Below are 17,204 nucleotides of genomic sequence, written 5' to 3' on the forward strand. Positions count from 1 at the left end.
TCTATAGAATGGGGATACTCACCCCCACACTCAGCATAAAATAATGTACATAAAGCTCTTAGCACAGTGCCTAGCACATAACAGGTGTTTGATGAACGTAACTTGTCTGTGAATCAGGATTTTCAAGTGTCAGTTTATCTTGCCCTTGAGTTAACTGGTTGTGTTGTGTGTTTTTCCCCAGGAGCTGGAGGTTCCATCAACTCCTACCTTTTCGCTGATACATACACACACCCAGAACCAGGCTCCCCCTGGGATACCGGCTTTTCTCCGGCTTCCAGACACCAACACAAGCCTTTCCCTTTCTGTGCTCTGTGGGCTGGACCCACTCTGTTCCCTGGGAACAGATCGACACCCATTCTCACAGCTGGGCCTTCAGAGAGCACCTGCAGGGTGTCCTGGGCCCTGGCACACCACCCTATTAGTCAGGGGTCTCAAACTTGAGGCCCACAGGGCAAATTCAACCTGCCTTCAGTTCTTTTTAGCAGGCAGTGTTTTAAGATGTGAATACGGGTCATGCACTCACACTCCTGGATGCAGGCTCCATTCCTCCCCATTGCCTAACTCCTCCTCCCCCCAATTCCCACATTTCCTGTAACTGCCTGGAGCCAGCAGGAATTTGAGTATGCAGTTCCTGGGAGGAATCTCAAAGCTGCCCATTTGTGTGCGCTGGAAAGTGCTAAGAAATCTAGAGGTCCAGGTCAGGGAGCATCACAAACATGCCTCCTGCTCCCCGGACCTCAGTCTATCCACTGTAGTATCTGTAGTCCTGGGCACATGATAAGCTCTTAGCAAATTCTATTTAAATGAATAAAGTCTCCTCCCAGGTGGGAGAAGACTTTATTGTCTAATATTTAATTAGCTGGGGTAGAGGAGGCTGGATCCTCCTCTGCTGCTGAATTTTAACAATCTGACCTTAAAAGAAAATCCTGACCCCTGAACGGCTCTGCAGGGCCCCTGGGACAGGCCACTACGTGGATTATAAATGCCAAGTCTGAGAGAGGAGGATCCTGTAAAAAAAATGAAGCCAAGGCTGCGTGCGTAACATGGTTTAAACATGTGCTTGGAGCACTGATCAAGCAGACGTGCAGAAACACCCACAGATTTTTAAAAATTGGGATCGTTACGAGGGGAAATGGAAGTTTGTTGTACTTTCTTTGGAGTTATTTTACACACTGTAATTTATTTACGTTTAATTGAGGGGGGCCAAGATATTTTCCAGGTTTAGGGGCAGCTAAACGTCTGAAGAGGGGAGGGACAGCCGCCACGTCTTTGCTTTCCCCAGCAGGGGGAGCTATGGAGCAGCAGGCGCGGCTGCGAGCGCGGTGTAACTTACCAGGGACGCCCTGCAGGACAGCTCCCACCGCGTGTCCAACGGCCACTGCAGCTGCGTGTTCGACGGCGCCGGGAGGACTGATTGCTGCGCGGCTGCGCTGAGCCAACCCCCATTCTCACGTCCGGGCGTTCTCGGAACCCTGGAACGGGCGCCTTTGTGACTCGCACAGACGGGGCGTTTTCCCCTGGAAGGTGCTAAGAGGGTCCAGGGCCCTTAAGTGAGGACCAGAGCGGACGACAGACTCCTCAACGACCCCTCTTCCCCCGCGGCGACCCCTCACCAGACTAGCCACTAACCCTCACGCCACTAACTTCTTGACTCAATTACCGCTCTCTTTCCCTGACTGGGCCACTCACACTGCCATTCAATCGCCGTTCCATCTCCTCTCTCATTCACCCGCATGTCCTCTCACTGTCTCCCTACTCCCCATCTCACACTCACCCGTACTTACAGCAACCCTGCTGGGTACATACTTTACATGCACTACAAAGGAACCCAGATCTCTCTCTTTAAAAAAAAAAAAAAAAATTATTTATTTATTTTTGGCTGTGGCTGCCTGGGTCTTTGTTGCTGCCCGCCAGCTTTCTCTAGTTGTGGCCAGTGGGGGCTACTCTTCGTTGCGGTGCGTGGGCTCTCATTGCAGTGGCTTCTCTTGCTGTGGAGCACAGGCTGTAGGCACACGGGCTTCAGTAGTTGTAGTGCATGGACTTCAGTAGTTGTGGCACGTGGGCTCAGTAGTTGTGGCTCATGGGCTCTAGAGCGCAGGCTCAGTAGCTGTGGCTCACGGGCTTAGTTGCTCCGCGGCATGTGGGATCTTCCCGGACCTGGCCTCGAACCCATGTCCCCTGCATTGGCAGGCAGGTTCTTAACCACTGCACTACCAGGGAAGTCCAGAACCCAGATCTTTCTGCTCTGCAAAAAAAGAGAGAAATAACTTGAGACAAATAACCACGGGTGCAGGGGAATCTGTCCATCAATTTTCTTTAGGAGCACCCACCCCACGCTCTGTGAGCTTGACATGGGCACCCCAGTCTGACCCAGGTCACCTGTGACTCCTGGCGTGAGCATTTTTCACTGGCCTAACCGCATTTGATGGTTTAAAGATAAACATTTTTTCATAAAAATGGCCCTGAAACATAAGCCAACCACTTCCTCTGGGGCTAAACTCAAGAAGCAGCCACATTACTGAAGGGAAATGATTAGGGGTACTGGTTTTCTAGGGTAATTTTGATGCCTGTTATTTCCACCTTACCTCCAACCCCTTGAGTGAATTGTAGTTCAGTCTTACTAAGTTCTCCATTCTCTTATACCTAAACTCTTGCGACAAGATGTGTTTTAGAAGTTACTGTGTTTTTGGTTTCAGAAAGGTGATATGGTGCACAAGGAAGCATGTTGCCCCTGATGTTGTTGGCAGCCATGTTGTAACCATGAGGGAAGTTAGTGGGGACATTATATCTTACTAATGGGATTTGGGCAACATGTCAAAATCAAACACATTAACATTTCTGCAAGAAAACATGAATATTAATGAAAAGTAGAATAAATAATGATCATAAGCAGCTTCATGTCAGGCCTTGATGATTCACACAAAATGTTTTGGGACAAGTGTTGCCAGCCTCATTTTACAGATGAAGAGGGAATTCCCTGGTAGTCCGGTGGTTAGGACTCCGTGCTTCCACTGCCGGGGGCACGGGTTCAATCCCTGGTCAAGGAACTAAGGTCCCACACGCCATGCGTTGCAGCCAAAAAATAAAATGGTTGTTTTTCAATACAGATGAGGAAACTGAGGCTTGAGAAATAGAGTGACTTTTGCAGTAAGTGGGGGATTCAGGATTTGAACCCAGGGCTGTCTCTAGAGACCCATGCTTTATCACAATTCTGAGTGAGACCACAGCTCCAAACCTGCGAAGTTCTTCTGGAAGCTGATATCTACCATCTATATGATATTTAAAGGGCTGCTCTAGCCCTCAGCTCCATATATAGCCCAATGACTCATAATTTCAAGTGTCAACGACTGAAAAATGATTAAGTTCAATTAGGTTCAGGACTTGTTAAAAATAGGCTTTCCTCAGAAGAATTTACTCTCTGCTTTTATGGGCACAGATTTCAGCAGCCTCCATGCAGAGAAGTGCAAGGCTTTTTAAATTAAAACATGCCAGAATCAATTCTGCTAAAGGGATCTTCAGCTCCATCAGCGAGGCTTGGAGCAGAGTGAGATGCCAGCTTGCCAAAACGATGAGCTAGCGGTGGGAAATGTTGACGACAGCAGAGTCTACAGAATGGAGGAGAAAATTAGAATCGGGATGCAGAGGGGCTGGGCAAAGGCATTTTGCCACAGACCAGGAAGTTGATTGTCCAAGTGACTCTTTGACAACAAGGATCAGAAACCCACCTGAAATAACTCAAAATGGTTTTATTTTTGTCTCTCCAGCATCTGTTCCCCCTTCCTCCTTCCCAACAGATCCCAATTTGTTCAGGTAACCATCCTTCTCCCATTCAGCCTACATGGCCAAAAGAAATTGATTTTCACACACATCTCCAGGATAGCTCTGAATTACTCTTAGCCCATCGCAGCTATCCCATCCTCCTTGCCAATGATTGGACCTGGAACCTAATTTTAAACCAATCTGTGCATAGCATTCTCCTGGAGACTGCAACTGGTCCAGGAATAGGCACATAACTGACAATGGCCTAATCAGACAGAAAGAAAGGACTTATAGTCAAGGGCTGGAAAGATGTTTTTTTCTAGCTCCATGGAGGAGAAAAAGGAAGCATGTTGCCCCTATTGTTGCTGGCAGCCCTCTTGTAACCATAAGGGAAGGCAATGTGAGAGCAAAGCCAACACATTATGGAGGGAGGAGCCTAGACAGAATTGCAGAACAGTGTAGCTGGAACTGTAATCATACCATACCTGAAATCCACCTTGGTTCTGCACTTCTTGTTAAAGGAATTAATACATTTTCTTATTGTTTAAGCCAGTCTGGATTCCCATTACTTGCAGCCAAAAGCATGCTAAATTATATGAATACCATGGTTATTGCATGTAAGCTGGAGGAAGATCCCCTTGAGGAACAAGAACCAAGAACTAGAAAGCTGTCAGAAATCAAGGCAGCTCCTCTCTCCAGCTCTCCCTCTGGAATCACCTGGTCTCTCAACTTGGCCTCTTATTTTCAAGACAAATTTTTCTTCCCCTCAGCTTGCTTCTTATGAATTCCCAATTTGAAACCCAGTTTAAAAGAAATCAATGTCTTCTTAATCTCAACTTCCCAGGAAAGAGAACCCAATTTGGCCAGTCTAGATTTTATGTCCACTGTTGGCACGATAACAAGGGCCAGGGAGCCGCTCTCAGGTGTCACAATGGCCCCTCCACAGGGACTGTGAAAATAATTCTCAAAAAAGGGGAGGGCACAGTCATATAATGGAGAGAACACTGGACAAGGTGTTAAGATATCCAGGTTCTAGTCCTAGCTCTGCCACTGATGTGCTGCATGCTCTTAGGAAAGTCAGTTGACCTCTCTGAGCCTTAATTTCTTCAGACTGCCAGGGCCCAGTTGAGAACTTTAAAGCCTGAAAAGATTGTAAAGTATTTCATCCCACCTACGGCATTGAAAATAAAAACAGTACTGATCCATAAGATAAGGGTCAGGTAGTCTGACAGGATTCTGACTTCTGCCATAATGCTTTTTCAAATGAAATAACAAACCGTTTGGGGGAAAAAGTACTTTTGGGTGTCCCTACTTCACTGGTGCCCTTGGTACTGCTTTCTTTTGTCTTTGGGTAACTCAGCAAAGCCTACCCACTCCAGCCCAGCCCTGCCGAGCGGCCTAATCTCCATGTTGGTGGCATGTGGTGTCACCAAATCCTTCTTTCTGCTATGGCTGACTGGACAAGAACCCTTCACCCAGGTTAGACAAATCAGAGCTTCATTCCCAGAAAACAGAATTGGACAAAAAATTCCTTGAGAAACGAAAGACTGATTAATAGGTGTGGGGTACAAGAGCCAAGAGACTGTGTGAAGTCAGGGCTGGGACAGCTATTTTTCCCCAAGTATATGCACTGCTCAGAGGTTGACCACACACAAAGCCCTTCCTGCACATCTTCCTTGCTAATAAAACCCTGATTTGTGTTTCAGAATTGAGTGGAGAGCACTGAATCTCATAGAAAGTGAGCCCACTGAATCTTGGGGTGGCCAATGAGATGTGAGGGGAAGTCCGCTTGGGGGATTTGGGAACAGATCCAAATGTTGGCTGAACCTCCAGTGCACGGAGGTGTGAGCCGGAGTGCCTGGGCCCAGGGGCGGGGGAGGATTTGAGTTCTGTTACTGCTGCAGAGCTGCAAACCCACCCAGGAATCGCAGACTGCCTAATTGCCTGCTATAATCTCCACGTCTGCCTACAGCAGCTTCTGTCATTTGCAATCAAAAACATCCTATACCAAGAGAGCAGGCATTGTTGGTATTTAGAGTTTCAGATTCCTCCCTAATGGGATCCAGAACTGCCCCCCTCCTGGCTCCCTTCTACTGAAGCCAGAGTCACCAATTATAATCTCAGGGGCTGACTTTTGAGATAAGGAGTGATAAGGAATCTGTATATCCTTCAGAAAGTAATGCAGCCTCATACAGCAAGAGCAATAAACATGTTTACACCCTTCAACCCAGGAAACCTAAATCTGGAGAGTCATCCTAAGAAAACAAGTCAATGACAAAAATAAATAAATAAATAATTAATTAATGAAAAATCCGAAGACACAAAGATGCCCATTGTAACATTATCTCTACAGGAGAATGAGCCTGTGCTATTGGGAGTCAGAATCCAGGCTCTGGTGGAGGGGAGCTGGGGCGGTGATAAGTGGAAGGGGACTCAGGGGGCTTCCTGGGTGCTAGGAATGTTCTGTTTCTTGATCTGGTTACATGGATAAGCTCTCTTGTGAAAATTCATCAAGCTGTGCACTTCTGACATGTCCCTTTTATATATGTATATTGTTCTTCAATAAAACAGCTCTCTACAAAGAAGAGCAAGAGAAGGATTTTTTTTTTTTTTTTTTTTTTTGCCAAGTGGCTTGCAGGATCTCAGTTCCCGGAGCAGGTATTGAACCCAGGCCACAGCAATGAAAGTGCCAAGTCCTAACCACTAGACCACCAGGGAACTCCCAAGAGAAGGATTTTTTAAGTAACTTGTGGCAGATCTATGAATGGGGGACATTCTAGAGTACTGAAAAATAGTTATACAAAAATAACCATATCTTTTGGGCATCTGCATAATACAACTGTATTGTTTCGCCCACCCCACCCCAATTCATTCTCCAGCCTCCTCTGCCTGCCCTGTGTTTCCCAGAAATCAGTAGTATGGCCCACATCACCCAGGGGCTCCCTTGCCCTCGGGCTTCTGATTGGGTGTAGCCAATGGGAAGGACCAGCAGGAGATCAGAAGGCAGGGGGAGAGAGAGGTGGGGCATTTCTTTCAAACTCCCTCCTTGCTTCAATATCATGTCCCTGCTGGCGGCTACACACCTCCACAACTACAGCCTCTGTCTAGATGCCTCCCCCAGCTCCTGTCCTCGCTGGGCTTCGGTCACACTGGTTCCTTCCCCTGCTTCTCCCTGCCTTTACTGTGGTAATGGCTTCCCTCTGTTGCTAATCTCTCAGTGCCTCTACCTCCCTTCTCTGATCCCCTAACCCCGCCCACACTCTGAGAACAGTCCCTTCTTTAAGGTTCCTTGAGCATCTGAACTGGATTCAGTTTTCTTCCGGGGCCCTGACTGTTGCAGCCCCTCGCCCACCTTCCCCTGTGACAAGCAAGTGACCTTCCTGGATTCAGTGCTGCAGAGACTCTGCCCTCCGGAGGGGATGGGAGCCAGACTGGGAGTGTAGCCAGCATTAATTTCAATTTGGCACCAGAAGCGGTGCCAAATGCTTCCGTCTTTTTGAAAAAGCAAATAACTGGGCTCTGCCCCCTACCCATATGTGCTATCATCCTCTCCCTGCCATGGTCCCACCCCTGCGGGCGAGGCAATGAGCAGGTAGAGCACGCTGAGCTAGGTGAGAGAGGGAGAGGGAGAGAGAAGACTCAGGATGCCATTATATTACCCTGGTGCCCCAAGCAGTAGTACACACCCGCCGTGCCACTCAACTGCTCTAAGGAAAGATCGTCTCTGTCTGGCCACCTCTTTAAGGGGAAACTGATGCTTCACTGTGGCAGACCCTGCCATTTGCCTCCCCAATATCTACTCTCTCCTTCCTTCCTTTTCTTACTTTCATTGCGGATAACAGCTCCCCTTGAATTGGAGCTGGCCTTGTGACTTGCTTTGACCCATAGAATGCTGCAGAAGTGATGGCTGTGCCACTTCCAGGCGTAGGGCTTAAGAAGGCCTGTTAGCCTCCACTTTTGCCCTGGAAGCCAGTCACCATGAAAGACACTTCATTACTCAGAGACCACCATGCTGTGAGGAACCCCAAGAAGCCACATAAAGAGGCCACGTGGAAGAGCACCAAGGCCCTAGACAAGTGAGTGAAGCTTTCTTGGATCTTCCAGCCTGGCTTAGCTGCCAGCTGAATGCATTTCAGTGGATGGCCCCAGCCAACACCACGTGGGACAGAAAAATCCCCCAGCTGTACTCACGTCAACCCACAGAAGTGTAAGAAATAATAACTTGTTGTTTTAAGCCACTAAGTTTTGGCATGGTTGGTTACACAGCAATAGATAACTGAAATACCTTTCCATCTCGTTGGGACCATGCTCTGTGGGGCTTTGATGCCTGGAGCTGAGTCAGCTTCTTGGGATTATATGGAGCCAGGTCACCAACATGCTGCACAGGAAAAGGGCAAAAGAGAGAAAAGATCTGGGTCCTGGATAATACTGTTGAGTTGACAAACTAAAGCTGGAAGCTTCCTCCTCAAGACTTTTTGTTATGTCAGATTGAATTAAACATCTTATTTCTTAAGCCTCTATTAATCAGTTCTTTTGTTACTGGTTGCTGAACTCACGCCAACTGATATAATAGATTGGTTTCTAATATCGAGCAATATAATACTTGTAAGGCTCTGTAGTAAGCATATCTTTTTATTCTGATGCCTTGACATCTCGGGGCCTTGCTGACACTAGAAAGGACTGCCCCTCTCAAGATTAGCTAATTCCTAGAGAGAGCAAACAACTCACCTGGGAGTGTGCCTTTCCCCTGCAAACCAACCAATCCAAAGCCCACACCCCAACCATCTACTTTATCAAGCTCTTAGCTCCAGGCCAATATCCCCCTGCCTTAATCACCCCAGGGCCAGGTACCAGACAAGTGGGGAAGGAACCTGCACCCTAGAGCCTGCTATAAGTAATCAAATGAGCCAATCCTAAACCTTCTCCACCTGCTTACTCTGCCTTCCATGTTTCTTCCTGCAGAAACTACAGTAAAACCTCCTGCCCACGTTTTCCCCTCACTCCCTCTGCCTCCTGACTGACCCTGGTGCTTCCCCATGTACCTTTCCCTACACTGTGAAATAATAGAAAATATATATATTGGTCTCTGCCCCTGGTTCCTGGCACGGATTTCCTAAAACCCTTGGAATTTCCTAAGTGATAAGAGCATTAAGAACATCTTTTGCCCTAAATATTTGATCTTGATCCCAGTTCCTGACACAGATCTCCTAAATTCTTTGGAATTTCCTGGGTGAGAGGTGTGTCTTTTGTTCAAATGAGGTGATTTGTGGTGGGCTTTTGGATGGGGTCTGGTCACCAGAATAACCAAGCCATAATTAGAAGCTTGGAGTTTTCAGCCCGCCCCGCCCCCGCCCATTCTCCAGAGAGAGGAGAGGGCCTGAAAATGGAGTTAACGATCAATCGTGCCTATGTGATGAAGCCTCCATAAAAATCCCCAAAGTATGGAGTTCGAAAAGCTTCCAGGCTGGTGAACATGTGGAGGTGCTGGGAGGGTGATGTGCTCTCAGAGAGGGCATGGAAGTTCTGCACCCCTCCCCCCATACCGTGCTCTATGCACCTCCATCTGGCTGTTCCTGAGTTATATCCTTTATTATATAATAAACTGGTAAACATAAGTCAGTGTTTCCCTGAGTTCTGTGAGCTGTTCTAGCAAATAATCGAATCCAAAGGGGAGGAGGTCATGGGAACCTCTGATGTACAGCCAAGTTGGACAGAAGTTGTGGGTAACCTGGGGGCCTATGACTTGGTGATCGGCACCTGAAGTGGGGGCAGTGTCATGGGGCTCCAGGTAGAAGGTGTCAGAATTGAGTTAAATTGTAGGACACCCAGCTGGCATCACAGAGAATTGCGTGGTGTGGGGAAAAAACTCACACATCTGGTGTCAGAAGTGTTGTGAGTGTGGTAATAGTGTGAGTAAAGAAGGAACACAGGAGAAGTGAGTTCTTTTTAAACACCTGTATTTGCTGTGCCTATTTCTAGGATGTGAGGTATAAACTTCTTCCTTCATGGCAGTCATTTCCACGTCTGTGTGTCTTACCACACCTGATTAAAACAAATCCCAGGTACCCTTGAAATAGGCATGGTGCCTGGTGCCTGGGGTGCCTGAGGGCATCAGCTGTCAATAATACTGTGCAGAAGATACAAAAGACACAGTTCAGACCTCTAAGAGCTTATATTCTAACTGAGGAAATTCATGTCTGCTGGGACAAGACTCAAGTGGCTATTGCCCCAAGCACAGCCCAGTGTCCCTTGAATGTCGAGGGGTGATAGAGCCCTGGGAGAGCTCAGGCTCATGGGGTCCCAGACCCTGGGCATTGTCTCCCCTCCTGGGAACGCTCTCTGGGCAGAATCTGAGCCAGGCTCAGCGAGGTGCTGGGCGAGGCAGCTGGAGGGTGAAAACCAAGCGCCAAGGCCAGCAGTAGGACTGGCCAGAGGAGCAGGCTCCCAGGGGCAGAATCATGGGGAGTTTTCTGGATTGCTGAGCTCCAGAACTGGGCTGCCCTATAGAGAACCTGCAACTTTCAGTGGGAGGCAGGATTTGCCAGTTAAAGGGGCTGAGCCAGTTTAAATACCTGCTTTTCCTTGTCTGCCCTCCCCGGGGTTTCCGGAATGGGAGCAAGAAGGGACACCCCCAGAGTTCAGAAGTGAAGAACGTGGGCTTCAGTCTGACGGACTCGAGTGTAAATCTCGGCTTTGCCTCTTACAGCGCTATAGCCTGAGGCAAGTCACGCCCCCTCTCTGAGCCTCATCTTCTCCTCTGAGAAATAGGGGTAACAACTACCTACCCATGGATTCTCTGAAAATCAGCGCTCAGGCTAGCACATAGTAAATGCACAATAACTTGCTGGTTATTATTATTCAGGAAAATCTAATTAGGGATCTGATTAGGGTTGACTGTCAGGAGGGAGAAAAGAGTATAGTTTCTCCGTCTTTCCAAGGACACACTAGTAGGCTGTACTACTGATCATAAATATTCACTGCCTATCCTGTGTTGAACTCAGATGTGGTCATGTGACCTACTCTGGCCAATGAAATGTGGACAGAAGTGATGCATTACTTCTGGGCAGAAGCCTTAAGAGCTAGTGTGTGGTCCATCAAGCTCTCTCCCCTCTGCCACTATGCCTGGCAATTTCCAGGTGGGCTGCTCCCTTAGCTTGGGTCTCAGAGTGAGCTCTGCTTCATAGTATGCATGGAGTGTGTGGGTCAGAGTGGCTGACAGAAAAAAGGAAACCACAGCAGTCATTTTAACAGAGAATTGGAATGAATGTTGGAGGGCTGAAAAAGTGCAGGAGAGCAACTAGGCGACACAAAGATGCTAATACAGGAAGCAGCCACTGTCCCTGGGGCCGGTGGACAAAGGGTGGAGGTTGGAATGTCAGAACCCAGAGCCTTGGAGGAGAAGCCCCCTTCAGAGCTGGGACTCAGACCTCCAAGTGGGGAGTGCTCGGCCCTGTGGGGATACAAGGAGGCTGTTTCCAGGGGTGTGTGTAAAAAACCCAGCGACTGGAACCAGTAGCCACTGCCAGGATGCAGAAGTGTTGCTTGGGTGACCTTGACCTGAACAGACAACAGAAGGAAGGAGCAAGTCCCTCCTCTTTCCTCCAGGCTGTCCGGAGCCTGCAGAGCCTACCAGGAGCAGCTGACAAACCAGGAATGTGGGGTCCCAGCCCCAGCATCACAGAGCAGCGTATGGGAGGGCAGCTTTGGAGCTGAGAGACAGCAGCTTAATAACTAGCATGTGGAGTGAGAGTGAGAAACAAACACTTGTTTTAAGCCACTGAGTTATTGGTGCTCTTTGTCACTCAGCATAGCCTAGTCCAGCCTGACTATCCTGTAGCCTAGCCCCCAGGCCTGAATCCTAAGTCCCCTCCAAGTGCAATGTGGGGCTTCCCTTCTTACTTCTTTACCTCTCACCTGCCTTATATCAAATGTTTTCCCTTTCCAAGAGGTTCTAGAAGCCTCTAAACATTAACCCTCTGAGAGAAGCAGGACTCCTGGTCCTTTGCAAAGGGAAGAAGGAGAGGTGAAGAAACTTGTTCAAGGTCACACACAGCATTAATTGTACTACTCAGACTTGCCCCCAGGATCGCTGACTCCCAAACCTGGTTGCCTGAGGAACTTGGTATTAAAAACAACAGCAACAACAACAACAACGGATGCCCAGACCTCAAGCCAGGAGATTCAGATTCAGGAAGTCTGAGAGGGTCTTGATAATGTCTGTTTAAGAACAACAATAAAACATGCAAAGATTTATATAGCACTTGCTTCATACCAGGCATTATTCTAAGTGCCTTAAGTACATGAACTCATTTAATCCTCACCACAACCCTATGAGGTCTGTGTTATTCTTTTCCCATTCTACAGATGAGGAAACACAGGCACTTCTCTGTAACAAGTGGGAAATTTGATGCAAGGGAATATCAGATTCTTTCAGGAATTGCAAATTGTTTGGCCCACAATGGCCAACATTTAAAAATCAGGAGCATTCATGCAAAAGAAAATAGAGTACGGTGCTAAGAGCAGAATGCTGGAGCCAGGCTGACAAGGTTTGAAGCTAGTGTGATCAACAGTCCTGGTTCTCCCAGACTGAAGAGTTTCCTGGGAGGTGGGGCTTCTAGTGTCCTGGTTTTAACCAGGATGGTTGGTCACCCTATATTCCATTTCTACCACTTGAGAGTATGTAACTTTAGGACAAAACATGTGACCCCCTCAGTTTCCCCATCTGTAAAATAGGGATAATAACAGTATCTACCTTACAACATTCAGTCAATATTTAAGGTGTTTCAAAACTGCCTGAGTGTTTGCCATTAATATGATTATTAAAACTTAGATTTTCAGATTTAGTTCCCTTTAAAGATTGGAAGATCTGACAACAAATAACCTATATTCTTATTTATCTAATTATTTAGCAAACATTATATATAGTGCTTTTTACTACATACCAGGGACTGTTCTAGGTGTTTGCAAACATTCATTCATACGGAACACCTCTATGAAGTGGGTTTTATTATTGTCCAATTTTACAGATGAGGAAACTGAGTCACAGGGAGAGGAAGTGACTTGCCCAATGTCATACAACGAGTAAGAGGCAGAGCCAGGATCCGAAACCAGCCCATCTGGCTCTATTCACTGTCAACTAGCACTGGGTCTTAACTGCGCCCTTGAGAAGGGCATGAACTCCCCGGATTTCCTATCTCCCTGATTTTCTATCTCCACTCCTCCCAGACCCTTTAAGCTCTGTGTTTTCTACCCCCGCCTCTCTGGGGGTCTCAACCGCAATGGCACCTTTTCTAAATGATCCCAGGGAAACGGAGTTTGAGGTCACTAAGTCAGCTTTCATTTTCTGGGTCCCAGGCTTTCTCGAAAAATGTCCTCTCCTCCAAGAGATTTAGATTAATCCCCTTATCCAGTGGCTCAGGATCAGGCAGACAGTCAGGTCACCTGATACGGCCTGGCCAGACCGGATTACCTGCCGTGACCCCAAAATTCACTCATGCACACCTGCTGCTAAGACATTTGCTGATTAATAACAGCAGGGACTTTGGGGATGGTGTGTTTTTCACCTTCTGGGAAACTCTCTGGCTTGAACACGTAGGCCTCCTGATGTCGGGCTGTAGATAAACATGCCTCTCTTAACCCCTTTTCCCCATCCCCCCAGCTACCCGCCCTGAATCTGCATCATTTGAAAGCTCCACCAGATTCCACATAACTTAATGTCCCAGAAAATAAAAGCCGATCGAGTCAATGGTCATCAAATTAAAGAATTCGAGAGCTGCCAGAATGTTCACAAATCATCCTGGTCAGGGCTGTGTGATGAACTTCTGTCGAGTTTTCCTACTTTCTTGTGGTAAGGGCATCCCAGTATCCCTTTGGAGGTTTATCCCTTGACCCCTCTCAGTCTGTGAGGTTTGGGGGGCCGCCCCCATGGTATCTGGAGGCAGGCGGCCTGGATGAAGGTTGCGTCTCCCTACAGCCCGGCTCCTTCGTAAAGCTACAGCTCTCACCAGATTCCAGAGCAGCCTTTCCCTTCATGCCTTCGGGCCCTGGGCTCCCTGCTCCTGCCAGGCCCAGAAGTGTCACCACCCACTGCTGGCTCCTTTTCTCCTGCTCAAAGCTGTTACAAGCCCTTCATTAATGATCATCAGTTACCCCCATGTCCCCTGTGGGACCCTAACTGATTGGCACCCCTGCAGGTGGATACACCAGTAGCCCTTCTGACAGCTGAGCACCGCTCTCACCGCCAAGTCTGTTTCCCCAGGCCCAAGAACTCATCTGCTTCCCTCTCACTGAAAATTCTACTGCCATCCTCTTTCTTTTAGGGTTGCCCTTCTCACACTTAGTTTCAGAGTGGGGTTCAGTCTCCCAGCAGCCCTCAACCGCACCACTCTGAGTTACTCTCACTGTGCACCAGGCACTATGCTCGGGATTTTCACAGGCATGAAAATGAGTTCATTGGCTGCCTATCCCTGCAGGAAAATCCAGGTGGGGAAGTTACACGCCTTCACCAATCTGCCAAAGTTCAAACTGTCATAGAGGCTGAATGAAATGTTTTCCAGGTTTGGCAAATTGCTCATGGGCAGGAGGTCATGCTGGTTACAGCCTTGGGCTGTGGAGCAGACAGACCTGAGCTCAAATCCCACCTCTGCCATGTGTTAGCTGTGTGACTTGGGCAAGTGACTTAACCTCTCTGGGCCTCTGTTCTTTCATACAGTTGGCCATGTCACACAACTCCAGGAGGTAGTCATTCACATTGTGGCACCAGAGGGCACCAGTTTTCACAGGCTATGGAGTGAACGCCAACCCAGGAGCCCAGCAAGGAGCAGCGCTGACAATACTACCTCCCTGGATTATTGCTGTCAGTGGTCACTGTAGAAAGAGTAAGCACTCAGCAATCAACCCAATAACAGAAGAAGAAACTGAGGTTCAGAGAGGTTAAATGATATGTCCCAAGTCACACATTAAAAAGTGACTGAGTCAGGATTTGAATTCAGGTTTCTTTTCATCCAGAGCCTGTGCCCTCTCTAGTCTGCTGGCCTCCAGTTTGGATAGCTACTACGCCACGCACGTGTTCACAGCCACAGTCCACCCTTTTCCCCTCAGAGCACAGCTACCATCTCCAATGAGTTTTCTCTCAAGTGCAAATGGTTTTCTCCCCTCTCTCCTTCCCCCACCCCTGCAGAACTCCATGCAGACCCTCACTTTGTTCTTAACATTCCCCCTCTGGCCATTGTTACTTAGATCATCACGTTGGATCCTGCGGCAGACATCACTAATCAATCCTGGAACTCTTTCCCCGCAGATCCAGGATGCAGGAGTCCAGGCAGGTAGCCATTACCCGCTGATTCTAGCGTTCTGTCAGGAAAAAAAAAAAAAGAACACATTTGCTATTCCTTCTTGAGATTGTAATTTCCTTGAGAGGAGCAGTAGAGTCGTAATCAGCTCTGCCCACTTCCTGCCCCAAAATAGTAATAAATTTTCATATATTAAGAACTCAGGAAAGTTTTGTGGATGGAAAAATTGTCTTTCCTTCTTATAAGCATGTGACTGTGGACAAGTACCTTCATCTTTCTAACGTGAAACAGAAATGGAAGCTCAGGAAAATGAAGGGACTTGCCCAAGGTCACACAGCTGGTAAGAAGGGGAACAAATTACGTCAAATAGAGACAAGATCTTCACTATATACCATTGGAGGTGTGGATGCACGTGGAATTCTTAGCACACTGCTTGGCACCTGGTATGAGCTCGATAACACCAGACTTCTTTTGTATAAAAAAGGATTGGCTCTGTTTCGTGGCCACAGCCTTGCATAAAACTGTTCTCAAGGGCTCTCTGACCAGAATCTATCCTTGATAGGAGAACACAAAAGGACCCAGAAAGCCCAGGTTACTGGCTCACAGACTTGTGAGAATGTACACTCTGGAATACTGGGGCAGAGTAATCTTTCTAGAACCCTGGGCTGAGTTCAGGAGCTGTGAGATTGCACTCTTGAGACCCCAGTTTGCCCAGCAGAGAAGCAGAGGTTGGAATGCTGATCCCAAAGGTCCCTCTGACGTTCAAAGCTGTCTTCTACTGCTCCCTCCCCATGGCCCAAAGCACGTTCGTGGGCAGCAATGATCTTCCCAGCCTACTGAGCAACCCTGGGCTGCTACACAGCTGCAGGGAAGGTGGGCACCCAGGAGGCTGGGCCTGGCTCTGAAACAGACCACAACTTCCTACGGGACCGGCTGGCCACGGAAGGCACGACCCTTGATGGAGTCTTTCTTTTTCTCTTTCTTTTTCTTTCTTCCTCCTTACCTCCCTTTCTCCCTTCTTCCCGCCCTCCCTCCTTCCCTTTCACCTTTCTTTCTTTCTTTCCTTCCTCCCTTCCTCCATGCCTCTTTCTTTCTCCCTTTCTTTCTTTCTTTCTTTCAATTAATTTTTATTGGCATATAGTTGCTTTACAATGTTGTGTTGGTTTCTACTGTACAACAAAATGAATCAGCTATACGTATACATATATCCCCTTTTTTTTTGGATTTTCTTCCCATTTAGGTCACCACGGAGCACTGAATAGAGCTCCCTGTGCTATACAGTAGGTTCTCATTAGTTATCTATTTTGTACATAGTATCAATAGTGTATATATGTCAATCACAATCTCCCAATTCCTCCCACCACCCCGCCACTTCTCCCCTTGGTATCTGTACATTTGTTCTCTGTGTCTGTGTCTCTATTTCTGCTTTGCAAATAAGATCATCTATACCATTTTTCTAGATTTCACATATATGCGTTAACATACAATATGCGATATTATGATATACGATACTTGTTTATCTCTTCCTGACTTCACTCTGTATGACAGTCTCTAGGTCCATCCACATCTCTATAAATGACCCAATTTTGTTCCTTTTTATGGCTGAGTAATATTCCATTGTATATGTGTACCACATCTTCTTTATCCATTCCTCTGTTGATGGACATTTAGGTTGCTTCCATGTCCTGGCTACTGTAAATAGTGGTGCAAAGAAAATTGCGGTGCATGTGTATTTTTGAATTATGGTTTTCCCTGGGTATATGCCCAGTAGTGGGATTGCTGGGTCATATGGTAGTTCTATTTTTAGTTTTTTAAGGAACCTCCATACTGTTCTCCATAGTGGCTGTATCAATTTACTTTCCCACTAACAATGCATGAGGGTTCCCTTTTCTCCACACCCTCTCCAGCATTTGCTGCTTGTAGATTTTTTGATGATGGCCATTCTGACCAGTGTGAGGTGATACCTCATTGTAGATTTGATTTGCATTTCTCTAACAGTTAGTGACGTTGTTGAGCATCTTTTCATGTATTTGTTAGCCATCTGTATGTCCTCTTTGAAGAAATGTCTACTTAGGTCTTCTGCCCATTTTTGGATTGGGTTGTTTGTTTTTTTGATATTGAGCTGCATGAGCTATTTGTATATTTTGGAGATTA

At 47.3% G+C, this 17,204-nt stretch overlaps 1 protein-coding gene across 1 annotated transcript in view; it reads right to left on the bottom strand.

Annotated features, from left to right (window-relative positions):
* The window catches only part of CCDC63 (coiled-coil domain containing 63), a 118,964-nt gene extending 117,527 nt beyond the window's left edge, over window positions 1–1,437 (bottom strand). Inside the window, exon 1 of the mRNA XM_007112815.2 lies at window positions 1,334–1,437. The gene's annotated coding sequence lies outside the window, so the exon portion shown is untranslated. The remainder of the gene's footprint in view (window positions 1–1,333) is intronic.
* Window positions 1,438–17,204: the final 15,767 nt, after the last annotated feature.

This window comes from Physeter macrocephalus, chromosome 19 (assembly GCF_002837175.3).
Source record: "Physeter macrocephalus isolate SW-GA chromosome 19, ASM283717v5, whole genome shotgun sequence".
Lineage (NCBI taxonomy): Eukaryota > Metazoa > Chordata > Mammalia > Artiodactyla > Physeteridae > Physeter > Physeter macrocephalus.